Here is a 15,155-nt window from a genome sequence, read left to right as displayed (position 1 = left end):
TGTGACTATGGCGAGGTCCACTTGCGACTATGACGAGGTCCACTTGTGACTATGGCGAAGTTCACTTGTGACAATGGCGAGGTCCATTTGTGACTATGAAGAGGTCCACTTGTGACTATGGCGAGGTTCACTTGTGACTATGGCGAGGTCCACTTACGACTATGACGAGGTCCACTTGTGACTATGACGAGGTCCACTTGTGACTATGACGAGGTCCACTTGTGACTATGGCGAGGTCCACTTGTGACTATGGGGAGGTCCACTTACGACTATGACGAGGTCCACTTGTGACTATGACGAGGTCCACTTGTGACTATGGCAAGGTCCACTTGTGACTATGACGAGGTCCACTTGTGACTATGGCGAGGTCCACTTGTGACTATGGCGAGGTCCACTTGTGACTATGACGAGGTTCACTTGTGACTATGACGAGGTCCACTTGTGACTATGGCGAGGTCCACTTGTGACTATGACGAGGTCCACTTGTGACTATGGCGAGGTCCACTTGTGACTATGGCAAGGTCCACTTGTGACTATGGCGAGGTCCACTTGTGACTATGACGAGGTCCACTTGTGACTATGGCGAGGTCCACTTGTGACTATGACGAGGTCCACTTGTGACTATGACGAGGTTCACTTGTGACTATGACATGTCCACTTGTGACTATGGCGAGGTCCACTTGTGACTATGACGAGGTCCACTTGTGAATATGGCGAGGTCCACTTGTGACTATGGCGAGGTCCACTTGTGACTATGGCGAGGTCCACTTGTGACTATAACGAGGTTCACTTGTGACTATGACATGTCCACTTGTGACTATGGCGAGGTCCACCTGTGACTATGACGAGGTCCACTTGTGACTATGGCGAGGTCCACTTGTGACTATGACGAGGTCCACTTGTGACTATGAAGAGGACCACTTGTGACTATGGCGAGGTTCACTTGTGACTATGGCGAGGTCCACTTGTGACTATGGCGAGGTCCACTTGTGACTATGGCGAGGTCAACTTGTGACTATGGCAAGGTTCACCTGTGACTATAGCGAGGTCCACTTGTGACTATGGCGAGGTCCACTTGTGACTATGGCGAGATCCACTTGTGACTAAGGCGAGGTCCATTTGTGACTATAGCGAGGTCCACTTGTGACTATGGCGAGGTTCACTTGTGACTATGGCGAGGTCCACTTGTGACTATGGCGAGGTCCCCTCGCGACTATGGCGAGGTCCACTTGTGACTATGGCGAGGTCAACTTGTGACTATGGCAAGGTTCACCTGTGACTATAGCGAGGTCCACTTGTGACTATGGCGAGGTCCACTTGTGACTATGGCGAGATCCACTTGTGACTAAGGCGAGGTCCACTTGTGACTATGGCGAGGTCCACTCGCGACTATGGCGAGGTTCACTTGTGACTATAGCGAGGTCCACTTGTGACTATGGCGAGGTCCACTTGTGACTATGGCGAGATTCACTTGTGACTATGGCGAGGTCCACTTGTGACTATGGCGAGGTTCACTTGTGACTACGGCGAGGTTCACTTGTTACTATGGCGAGGTCCACTTGTGACTATGGCGAGGTTCACTTGCGACTATGGCGAGGTCCACTTGTGACTATGGCGAGGTTCACTTGTGACTGTGGCGAGGTCCACTTGTGACTATGGCGTGGTCAACTTGTGAATATGGCGAGGTCCACTTGTGACTATGGCGAGGTCCACTTGTGACTATGGCGAGGTTCACTTGTGACTATGGCGAGGTCCACTTGTGACTATGACGATGTCCACTTGTGACTATGGCGAGGTCCACTTGTGACTATGGCGAGGTCCACTTGTGACTATGGCGAGTTTCACTTGTGACAATGGCGAGGTCCACTTGTGACTATGACGAGGTCCACTTGTGACTATGGCGAGGTCCACTTGTGACTATGGCGAGGTTCACTTGTGACTATGGCGAGGTTCACTTGTGACTATGGCGAGGTCCACTTGTGACTATGGCGAGGTCCACTTGTGACTATGGCGATGTCCACTTGTGACTATGGCGAGGTCCGCTTGTGACTATGGCGAGATCTAATTGTGACTATGGCGAGGTCCACTCGTGACTATAGCGAGGTCCACTCGCGACTATGGCGAGGTTCAATCTCGACTATGGCGAGGTCCACTCGCGGCTATGGCGAGATCAACTCGCGAATATGTCGAGGTCCACTCGCGACTATGGCGAGGTTCACTCGCTAATATGGCGAGGTTCGCTCGCGACTATGGCGAGGTCCACTCGTGACAATGGCAAGTTTCACTCGCGACTATGGCGAGGTCCACTCGTGACTATGGCGAGGGGTCACTCACGACTATGGCGAGGTCAGCTTGTGACTATGGTGACGTCCACTCGCGAGTATGGCGAGGTCCACTCGCGACTATGGCGAGGTCCACTTGTGACTATGGCGAGGTCCACTCGTGACTATGGCGAGGTCCACTCGTGACTATGGCGAGGTCCACATGTGACTATGGCGATGTCCACTTGTAACTATGGCGAGGTCCGCTTGTGACTATGGCGAGATCTACTTGTGACTATGGCGAGGTCCACTCGCGACTATAGCGAGGTCCACTCGCGACTATAGCGAGATTCACTCGCGACTATGGCGAGGTCCACTCGCGACTATGGCGAGGTCCACTCGCGACTATGGCGAGATGCACTCGCGACTATGGCGAGGTCCATTCGCGACCATAGCGAGGTCCACTCACGACCATAGCGAGGTCCACTCACGACTATAGCGAGGTCCACTCGAGACTATAGCGAGGTTCACTCGCGACTATGGCGAGATAACTCGCGACTATAGCGAGGTCCACTCGCGACTATAGCGAGGATCACTCGCGACTATGGCGAGGTCCACTCGCGACTATGGCGAGATCCACTCGCGACTATGGCGAGGTCCACTCGCGACTATGGCGAGGTCCACTCGCTACTATAGCGAGGTTCACTCGCGACTATGGCGAGGTCCACTCGCGACTATGGCGAGGTCCACTCGCGACTATGGCGAGATGCACTCACGACTATGGCGAGGTCCATTCGCGACCATAGCGAGGTCCACTCACGACCATAGCGAGGCCCACTCACGACTATAGCGAGGTCCACTCGAGACTATAGCGAGGTTCACTCGCGACTATGGCGAGATAACTCGCGACTATAGCGAGGTCCACTCGCGACTATAGCGAGGATCACTCGCGACTATGGCGAGGTCCACTCGCGACTATGGCGAGATCCACTCGCGACTATGGCGAGGTCCACTCGCGACTATGGCGAGGTCCACTCGCTACTATGGCGAGGTTCACTCGCTATTATGGCGAGGTTCACTCGCGACTATGACGAGGTTCACTCGCTACTATAGCGAGGTCCACTCGTGACTATGTCAAGGTTCACTCGCGACTATGGCGAGGTCCACTCGTGACTATGGCGAGGTTCACTCGCGACTATGCCGAGGTCCACTCGTGACTATGGCGAGGGGTCACTCGCGACTCTGGCGAGGTCAACTTGTGATTATGGTGAGGTCCACTTGTGACTATGGTGAGGTCCACTAGCGACTATGGCGAGGTTTACTCGCGACTATGGCAAGGTTCACTCGCGACTATGGCAAGGTCCACTCATGACTATGACGACGGTCACTCGCGGCTATGGCGAGGGTCACTCGCGACTATGGCGAGGTTCACTCGCGACTATGGCGATGTTCACTCGCGACTATGGCGAGGTCCACTCGTGACTATGGAGAGGTTCACTCGCGACTATGCCGAGGTCCACTCGTGACTATGGACAGGTTCACTCGCGACTATGGCGAGGTCCACTCGTGACTATGGCAAGTTTCACTCGCGACTATGGCGAGGTCCACTCGTGATTAAGGCGAGGGGTCACTCGCGACTATGGTGAGGTCAACTTGTGACTATGGTGACGTCCACTCGCGAGTATGGCGAGGTCCACTCGCGACTATGGCGAGGTCCACTTGTGACTATGGCGAGGTCCACTTGTGACTATGGCGAGGTCCACATGTGACAATGGCGATGTCCACTTGTGACTATGGCGAGGTCCGCTTGTGACTATGGCGAGATCTACTTGTGACTATGGCGAGGTCCACTCGCGAATATAGCGAGGTCCACTCGCGACTATAGCGAGGTTCACTCGCGACTATAGCGACTATAGAACCTCTGTTGCCTGGCTTGATAACATACAAGAACCTCTGTTGCCTGGCTTGATAACATGAAAGAACCTCTGTTGCCTGGCTTGATAACATACAAGAACCTCTTTTGCCTGGCTTGATAACATGCAAGAACCTCTGTTGCCTGGCTTGATAACATGCAAGAACCTCTGTTGCCTGGCTTGATAACATGAAAGAACCTCTGTTGCCTGGCTTGATAACATGAAAGAACCTCTGTTGCCTGGCTTGATAACATGCAAGAACCTCTGTTGCCTGGCTTGATAACATGCAAGAACCTCTGTTGCCTGGCTTGATAACATGAAAGAACCTCTGTTGCCTGGCTTGATAACATGAAAGAACCTCTGTTGCCTGGCTTGATAACATGCAAGAACCTCTGTTGCCTGGCTTGATAACATGAAAGAACCTCTGTTGCCTGGCTTGATAACATGAAAGAACTTCTGTTGCCTGGCTTGATAACATGCAAGAACTTCTGTAGACAGGTTTGATAACATGCAAGAACCTCTGTTGCCTGGCTTGAAAACATGCAAGAACCTTTGTTGCCTGGCTTGATAACATGCAAGAACCTCTGTTGCCTGGCTTGATAACATGCAAGAACCTTTGTTCCCTTCCTTGATAACATGCAAGAACCTCTGTTGCCTGGCTTGATAACATGCAAGAACCTCTGTTGCCTGGCTTGATAGCATGCAAGAACCTTCGTTCACTGGCTTGATAACATGCAAGAACCTCTGTTGATTGGCTTGATAACATACAAGGACCTCTGTTGTCTGGCTTGATAACATGCAAGAACCTCTGTTGCCTGGTTTGATAACATGCTAGAACCTCTGTTGCCTGGCTTGATAGCATGCAAGAACCTCTGTTGCCTGGCTTGATAACATGCAAGAACTTTAGTTGCCTGGCTTGATAACATGCAAGAACCTTAGTTGCCTGGCTTGATAACATGCAAGAACTTCTGTTGCCTGGCTTGATAACATGCAACAACCTCTGTTGCCTGGCTTGATAACATGCAAGAACCTCTGTTGAATGGCTTGATAACATGCAAGAACCTTAGTTGCCTGGCTTGATAACATGCAAGAACCTCTGTTGATTGGCTTGATAACATGCAAGGACCTCTGTTGTCTGGCTTGATAACATGCAAGAACCTCTGTTGCCTGGTTTGATAACATGCTAGAACCTCTGTTGCCTGGCTTGATAACATGCAAGAACCTTTGTTGCCTGGCTTGGTAGTATGCAAGAGCCTCTGTTGCCTGGCTTGATAACATGCAAGAACCTTAGTTGCCTGGCTTGATAACATGCAAGAACCTCTGTTGCCTGGCTTGATAACATGCAAGAACTTCTGTTGCCTGACTTGATAACATGCAAGAACCTCTGTTGCCTGGCTTGATAACATGCAAGAACCTCTGTTTCCTGGCTTGATAACATGCAAGACCCTTTGTTGCTTGGCATGATAACATGCAAGAACCTCTTTTGCCTGGCTTGATAACATGAAAGAACCTCTGTTGCCTGGCTTGATAACATGCAAGAACCTCTGTTGCCTGGCTTGATAACATGCAAGAACCTCTGTTGCCTGGCTTGATAACATGCAAGAACCTGTGTTGCCTGGCTTGATAACATGCAAGACCCTTTGTTGCCTGGCTTAATAACATGCAAGAACCTCTTTTGCCTGGCTTGATAACATGAAAGAACCTCTGTTGCCTGGCTTGATAACATGCAAGAACCTCTGTTGCCTGGCTTGATAACATGCAAGAACCTCTGTTGCCTGGCTTGATAACATGCAAGAACCTCTGTTGCCTGGCTTGATAGTATGCAAGAACTCCCTCTTTCCTGGTTTGATAGCATGCAAGAACCTCTGTTGCCTGGCTTGATAACATGCAAGATCCTCTGTTGCCTGGCTTGATAACATGCAAGAACCTCTGTTGCCTGGCTTGATAACATGCAAGAACCTCTGTTGCCTGGCTTGATAACATGCAAGAACCTCTGTTCCCTGGCTTGATAGTATGCAAGAACCTCTGTTGCCTGGCTTGATAGTATGCAAGAACCTCTGTTTCTTTGCTTGATAGTATGCAAGAACATTCGTTCACTGGCTTGATAACATGGAAGACCCTCTGTTGTCTGGTTTGATAACATGCAAGAACCTCTGTTGGCTGACTTGATAACATGCAAGAACCTCTGTTGCCTGTCTTTATAACATGCAAGAACCTCTGTTGCCTGGCTTGATAACATGCAAGAATCTTCGTTGCCTTGCTTGATAACATGCAAGAACCTCTGTTGTCTTGCTTGATAACATGCAAGAACCTCTGTTGCCTGGCTTTATAACATGCAAGAACCTCTGCTGCCTGACTTGATAACATGCAAGAACCTCTGCTGCCTGGCTTTATAGTATGCAAGAACTTCTGTTGCCTGGCTTGATAGCATGCTAGAACCTCTGTTGCCTGGTTTTATGATATGAAAGAACCTTAGTTACCTGACTTGATAGCATGCAAGAACCTTCTTTACCTGGCTTGATAGTATGCAAGAACCTTCGTTCACTGGCTTGATAACATGCAAGAACCTCTGTTGATTGGCTTGATAACATGCAAGAACCTCTGTTTTCTGGCTTGATAACATGCAAGAACCTCTGTTGCCTGGCTTGATAACATGCAAGAACCTCTGTTGCCTGGCTTGATAGCATGCAAGAACCTCTGTTGCCTGGCTTGATAACATGCAAGAACCTCTGTTGCCTGGCTTGATAGTATGCAAGAACCTCTGTTGCCTGGCTTGATAACATGCAAGAACCTCTGTTGCCTGGCTTGATAACATGCAAGAACCTCTGTTGCCTGGCTTGATAACATGCAAGAACTTCTGTTGCCTGGCTTGATAACATGCAAGAACCTCTGTTGACTGGCTTGATAACATGCAAGAACCTCTGTTGCCTGGCTTGATAACATGCAAGAACCTCTGTTGCCTGGCTTGATAACATGCAAGAACCTCTGTTGCCTGGCTTGATAGTATGCAAGGACCTCTGTTGTCTGGCTTGATAACATGCAAGAACCTCTGTTGCCTGGCTTTATAACATGCAAGAACCTCTGTTGCCTGGCTTGATAACATGCAAGATCCTCTGTTGCCTGGCTTGATAACATGCAAGAACCTCTGTTGCCTGGCTTGATAACATGCAAGAACCTCTGTTGCCTGGCTTGATAACATGCAAGAACCTCTGTTGCCTGACTTGATAACATGCAAGAATTTCTGCTGCCTGGCTTTATAGTATGCAAGAACTTCTGTTGCCTGGCTTGATAGCATGCAAGAACCTCTGTTGCCTGGCTTGATAACATACAAGAACCTCTGTTGCCTGGCTTGATAACATGAAAGAACCTCTGTTGCCTGGCTTGATAACATACAAGAACCTCTTGCCTGGCTTGATAACATGAAGGAACCTCTGTTGCCTGGCTTGTTAACATGAAAGAACCTCTTTTGCCTGGCTTGATAACATACAAGAACCTCTTTTGCCTAGCTTGATAACATGAAAGAACCTCTGTTGCCTGGCTTGATAACATGAAAGAACCTCTGTTGCCTGGCTTGATAACATGCAAGAACCTCTGTTGCCTGGCTTGATAACATGAAAGAACCTCTGTTGCCTGGCTTGATAACATGAAAGAACCTTTGTTGCCTGGCTTGATAACATACAAGAACCTCTTTTGCCTAGCTTGATAACATGAAAGAACTTCTGTTGCCTGGCTTGATAACATGCAAGAACCTTTGTTGCCTGGCTTGATAACATGCAAGAACCTCTGTTGCCTGGCTTGATAACATGCAAGAGCCTTTGTTCCCTTCCTTGATAACATGCAAGAACCTCTGTTGCCTGGCTTGATAACATGCAAGAACCTCTGTTGCCTGACTTGATAGCATGCAAGAACCTTCATTCACTGGTTTGATAACATGCAAGAACCTCTGTTGATTGGATTGATAACATACAAGAACCTTTGTTGCCTGGCTTGATAACATGCAAGAACCTCTGTTGCCTGGCTTGATAACATGCAAGAACCTTTGTTCCCTTCCTTGATAACATGCAAGAACCTCTGTTGCCTGGCTTGATAACATGCAAGAACCTCTGTTGCCTGACTTGATAGCATGCAAGAACCTTCATTCACTGGTTTGATAACATGCAAGAACCTCTGTTGATTGGCTTGATAACATACAAGGACCTCTGTTGTCTGGCTTGATAACATGCAAGAACCTCTGTTGCCTGGTTTGATAACATGCTAGAACCTCTATTGCCTGGCTTGATAGCATGCAAGAACCTCTGTTGCCTGGCTTGATAACATGAAAGAACCTCTATTGCCTGGCTTGATAGCATGCAAAAACCTCTGTTGCCTGGCTTGATAACATGCAAGAACCTCTGTTGCCTGGCTTGATAACATACAAAAGCCTCTGTTGCCTGGCTTGATAACATGAAAGAACCTCTGTTGCCTGGCTTGATAACATACAAGAACCTCTGTTGCCTGGCTTGATAACATGAAAGAACCTCTGTTGCCTGGCTTGATAACATGAAAGAACCTCTGTTGCCTGGCTTGATAACATACAAGAACCTCTTTTGCCTGGCTTGATAACATGCAAGAACCTCTGTTGCCTGGCTTGATAACATGCAAGAACCTCTGTTGCCTGGCTTGATAACATGAAAGAACCTCTGTTGCCTGCCTTGATAACATGCAATAACCTCTGTTGCCTGGCTTGATAACATGAAAGAACCTCTGTTGCCTGGCTTGATAACATGAAAGAACTTCTGTTGCCTGGCTTGATAACATGCAAGAACTTCTGTAGACTGGTTTGACAACATGCAAGAACCTCTGTTGCCTGGCTTGATAACATGCAAGAACCTTTGTTGCCTGGCTTGATAACATGCAAGAACCTCTTTTGCCTGGCTTGATAGCATGCAAGAACCTTCGTTCACTGGCTTGATAACATGCAAGAACCTCTGTTGCCTGGCTTGATAACATGCAAGAACCTTTGTTGCCTGGCTTGATAACATGCAAGAACTTCTGTAGCCTGGCTTGATAACATGCAAGAACCTTTGTTGCCTGGCTTGATAACATGCAAGAACCTCTGTTGCCTGGCTTGATAACACGCAAGAACCTCTGTAGCCTGGCTTGATAGCATGCAAGAACCTCTGTTGCCTGGCTTGATAACATGCAAGAACCTCTGTTGCCTGGCTTGATAATATGCAAGACCCTCTGTTGCCTGGTTTGATAACATGCAAGAACCTTTGTTGCCTGGCTTGATAACATGCAAGAACCTCTGTTGCCTGGCTTGATAACATGCAAGAACCTGTGTTGCCTGGCTTGATAACATGCAAGAACCTCTGTTGCCTGGCTTGATAACATGCAAGAACCTCTGTTGCCTGGCTTGATAACATGCAAGAACCTCTGTTGCCTGGCTTGATAACATGCAAGAACCTCTGTAGCCTGGCTTGATAGCATGCAAGAACCTCTGTTGCCTGGCTTGATAACATGCAAGAACCTTTGTTGCCTGGCTTGATAACATGCAAGAACCTCTGTTGCCTGGCTTGATAACATGCAAGAACCTCTGTTGCCTGGCTTGATAACATGCAAGAACCTCTGTTGCCTGGCTTGATAACATGCAAGAACCTCTGTTGCCTGGCTTGATAACATGCAAGAACCTCTGTTTCCTGGCTTGATAACATGCAAGAACCTCTGTTGCCTGGCTTGAAAGACTCGGAAAAAAGGTTGTATGTTAACTGACCGATGGCGGAGAGGGAGACTCCATTGGGCAGGTGTATACTTGATTTAAAATAATAACAATAATAATAAAAATAATAATAATTATAATAATAATAATCTTTATTTCTACATGTACAAGGTATACAGAGTTAGCCGACAACAATGACATACTACTATATAGAAAGCTGCTTGTTATGCTGATCATTTCGGGCAAATTAGGTCAGTTTCGTCCCCAGGATGCGGTCCACACCAGTCGACTAACACCCAGGTACCTGTTTCACTGAGAGGTGAACATGGACCCCAGGTATCTTAAGGAAACACGACTTAATATATCCACCCACACCGGGGATCGACCCCCCGGACTTCAGTCTGTGAGATGAGTGAACTAGCAATCGAGCTAGAAACACAAGTAATCAAACACTAGAACATATTATAAAACATTTCGGATCCGGGACCTTGATCACTTCTAACATACAAAGGTTACAATAAGACAGGTGGAGAGTGCGATGTCAGGACCGAAACGTTTTCTGAGAAATATATCCTCGTGTTTGCTCACATGTCTTTCTAAATTTGTGAGTATCATATATTAATACCAGGTTTACACTTGTCAGTATCGTGTATATTAATGTGCAAGTTTTGTCCCCTTAATAAAATATGCAAATAGCACTTTTGACGGCCTTCAGTATTTAATGTCTGATGCGTCTTGTACACAGCACACTGCCTGCTGGGTTTTTCTTGGTCCAGGTTTGTCGCTAGACTAATGTTGAGCTGAGCATCAATGGAATCAATGCGGTGACTGGAGAATGATTCTTCCGATTGGCTTCAAACTTTTACCTCTGGTGTGTCTTTGAACGCCTGGTTTAATCTGTAAATATTATTAAATTTGTGACAGTGATAGACATTCACTAAACACTGTGGTTCCAGGTGCATTCCACACTTCCACAAGGCTGACATTCCACACGGCTGACATTCCACACGGTTGACATTCCACAAGGCTGACATTCCACAAGGCTGACATTCCACAAGGCTGACATTCCACAAGGCTGACATTCCACAAGGCTGACATTCCACACGGCTGACATTCCACACGGTTGACATTCCACAAGGCTGACATTCCACACGGCTGACATTCCACAAGGCTGACATTCCACACGGTTGACATTCCACAAGGCTGACATTCCACACGGCTGACATTCCACAAGGCTGACATTCCACACGGTTGACATTCCACAAGGCTGCCATTCCACACGGCTGACATTCCACAAGGCTGACATTCCACACGGTTGACATTCCACAAGGCTGACATTCCACACGGTTGACATTCCACAAGGCTGACATTCCACACGGCTGACATTCTACAAGTCTGACATTCCACACGGTTGACATTCCACAAGGCTGACATTCCACACGGCTGACATTCCACACGGTTGACATTCCACAAGGCTGACATTCCACACGGTTGACATTCCACAAGGCTGACATTCCACACGGTTGACATTCCACAAGGCTGACATTCCACACGGTTGACATTCCACAAGGCTGACATTCCACACGGTTGACATTCCACAAGGCTGACATTCCACACGGTTGACATTCCACAAGGCTGACATTCCACACGGTTGACATTCCACAAGGCTGACATTCCACACGGTTGACATTCCACAAGGCTGACATTCCACACGGTTGACATTCCACAAGGCTGACATTCCACACGGTTGACATTCCATAAGGCTGACATTCCAAACGGCTGACATTCCACAAGGCTGACATTCCACACGATTGATATTCCACAAGGCTGACATTCCAAACGGCTGACATTCCACAAGGCTTACATTCCACACGGTTGACATTCCACAAGGCTGACATTCCAAATGGCTGACATTCCACAAGGCTTACATTCCACACGGTTGACATTCCACAAGGCTGACATTCCACACGGTTGACATTCCACAAGGCTGACATTCCACACGGTTGACATTCCACAAGGCTGACATTCCACAAGGCTGACATTCCACACGGCTGACATTCCACAAGGCTTACATTCCACACGGTTGACATTCCACAAGGCTGACATTCCACACGGTTGACATTCCACTAGGCTGACATTCTATACGGTTAACATTTCACACGGCTGACATTCCACAAGGCTGACATTCCACGAGGCTGACATTCCACGAGGCTGACATTCAACGAGGCTGGCATTCCACACGGCTGACATTTTACACGGCTGACATTCCACGAGGCTGACATTCCACACGGCTGACATTCCACGAGGCTGACATTCCACACGGCTGACATTCCACGAGGCTGACATTCCACGAGGTTGATATTCCACGAGGCTGACATTCCACACGGCTGACATTCCACGAGGCTGACATTCCACGAGGTTGATATTCCACGAGGCTGACATTCTACACGGAAAGGTTTCCGTGTAACACCTAGAGAAGATCTCTACCTATCGGCATCAAACTCTTGAGCGATCGTGCATCTGAATGGAAACTATTTTCCTGTTTAATTTCGGCGATGTAGGAACCAGTTTCCTGATTTTGTTGACGAAATTACATCAAACTGGACTTACTCTACAAACAAAATTAAATATTTCTTTCCATATTGAATTTTAGAGATTTTCAAAAATATAAATGAGAAGAAAAAGTTTGAAGTATTGAAAACTTTCATTTTATGGCCTTTTTTTTTAAGATTTAAGGGTATAATGAAATTTTTTTAATACTGTATTGGTACGATCTTCCTCCTGAGTCAGACATTGTTAGGAACACAACTCTTATCTTCCATTAACTTCCCAGGTTCTCCTTTGTAACTTCACAATTCCTTATCCGATCGGCTTCAAATTTTCGACCCTGGGGAACTATAACCAGTAAACAGGTTCGTGGTACAGTTGACATGTGCACCTGCCAAATGCTCCGTTCTATATTGAAGGTTCCGGATTTTGGTTGTCGTTTGATAACCTGAGGAAGTCTCTTCCGATCGGGTTTAAACTTTCACCACTGGTGCATCCTACTAAGAAGAAAATGGGTGAGATTTTTAGAGAAATGTGTCAGTGCCATTTTTTGCTGATATTAAGACTAAAATGGTAGAGTATGACTTTTCCATTCAATAAATGAAGTACGTCTCTTCTGGACGACATAAATATTCAATTGCTGATTCCTCTTTTGAGACTAATAAAACGTTTTTACGGGTATAGGCTGTGTAGGCACAAATTTCTAAATTTATCCTTGTCGACCTTCCTCCCTAGCTCTCTCTCTCTCTCTCTCTCTCTCTCTCTCTCTCTTTCTCTCTCTCTCTCTCTCTCTCTCTCTCTCTCTCTACTCTTTACAACGTAGTGTTCTCGGGTAAGCGTGTGGGAACCTCGCCTCTTCCCCACAGCACAGCCACACAGACAAATGCCTCACAACTGACTGCAATTTGTAAAATTTATACCGTGACCCAACACTAATGTGTCCATCCAGCCATCCTGAAATTTGTCTGCCTGCCTCAGATGGCTCAAAATTTGCTTAAACCTCAGCTTGTGGGGTCTTCAGCTTCTGTTGATTTATGCCACCGTTTCAAAACGATGATTTGTTGCATCATGCAGACGAACCCAGAGACGTCTTGGAGATACATGGATGCAGAGACGTCTTGAAGATACATTGGTGCAGAGACGTCTTGGAGATACACGGATGCAGAGACGTCTTGGAGATAAACGGGTGCAGAGACGTCTTGGAGATACATGGCTGTAGAGACGTCTTGGAGACACACGGGTGCAGAGACGCCTTGGAGATACACGGATGCAGAGACGTCTTGAAGATACGTTGGTGCAGAGACGTCTTGGAGATACACGGGTGCAGAGACGTCTTGGAGATACATGGGTGCACAGACGTCTTGGAGATACACGGGTGCAGAGACGTCTTGGAGATACACGGGTGCAGAGACGTCTTGGAGATACATGGGTGCAAAGACGTCTTTGGAGATACATGTGTGTAGACACGTCTTGGAGATACACGGGTGCAGAGACGTCTTAGAGATACATGGGTGCAGAGACGTCTTTGAGATACATGGGTGCAGAGACGTCTTTGAGATACATGGGTGCAGAGACGTCTTGGAGATACATGGGTGCAGAGACGTCTTGGAGATACATGGGTACAGAGACGTCTTGGAGATACACGGGTGCAGAGACGTCTTGGAGATACATTGGTGCAGAGACGTCTTGGAGATACACGGATGCAGAGACGTCTTGGAGATACACGGGTGCAGAGACGTCTTAGAGATACATGGGTGCAGAGACGTCTTTGAGATACATGGGTGCAGAGACGTCTTGGAGATACATGGGTGCAGAGACGTCTTGGAGATACATGGGTGCAGAGACGTCTTGGAGATACATGGGTGCAGAGACGTCTTGAAGATACACGGGTGCAGAGACGTCTTGCAGATACACGGGTGCAGAGACGTCTTGGAGATACATGGGTGCAGAGACGTCTTGGAGACACACGGGTGCAGAGACGTCTTGGAGATACACGGATGCAGAGACGTCTTGAAGATTGGTGCAGAGACGTCTTGGAGATACACGGATGCAGAGATGTCTTGGAGATACACGGTTGCAGAGACGGCTTGGATATACACGGGTGCAGAGACGTCTTGGAGATACACGGGTGCAGAGACGTCTTGGAGATACACGGGTGCAGAGACGTTTTGGAGATACACGTATACAGAGACGTCTTGGAGATACATGGGCGCAAAGACGTCTTGGAGATACATGTGTGTAGACACGTCTTGGAGATACACGGGTGCAGAGACGTCTTGAAGATACATTGGTGCAGAGACGTCTTGGAGATACATGGGTGCAGAGACGTCTTGGAGATACATGAGTGCAAAGACGTCTTGGAGATACACGGGTGCAGAGACGTCTTGGAGATACATGGGTGCAGAGACGTCTTGGAGATACATGGGTGCAGAGATGTCTTGGAGATATATTGGTGCAGAGACGTCTGGAGATACATGGGTGCAGAGACGTCTTGGAGATACACGGGTGCAGAGACGTCTTGAAGATATATTGGTGCAGAGACGTCTTGGAGATACAAGGATGCAGAGACGTCTTGGATATACACGTGTGCAGAGACGTCTTGGAGATATATGGGTGCAGAGACGTCTTGGAGACACACGGGTGCAGAGACGTCTTGGAGATACACGGATGCAGAGACGTCTTGAAGATACATTGGTGCAGAGACGTCTTGGAGATACTCGGGTGCAGAGACGTCTT

The sequence above is a fragment of the Cherax quadricarinatus genome, chromosome 24 (assembly GCF_038502225.1).
Source record: "Cherax quadricarinatus isolate ZL_2023a chromosome 24, ASM3850222v1, whole genome shotgun sequence".
NCBI classification, from domain to species: Eukaryota; Metazoa; Arthropoda; class Malacostraca; order Decapoda; family Parastacidae; genus Cherax; species Cherax quadricarinatus.
The sequence above is the reverse complement of the archived record's forward strand: the minus strand, read 5'-3'. Positions refer to the sequence as shown.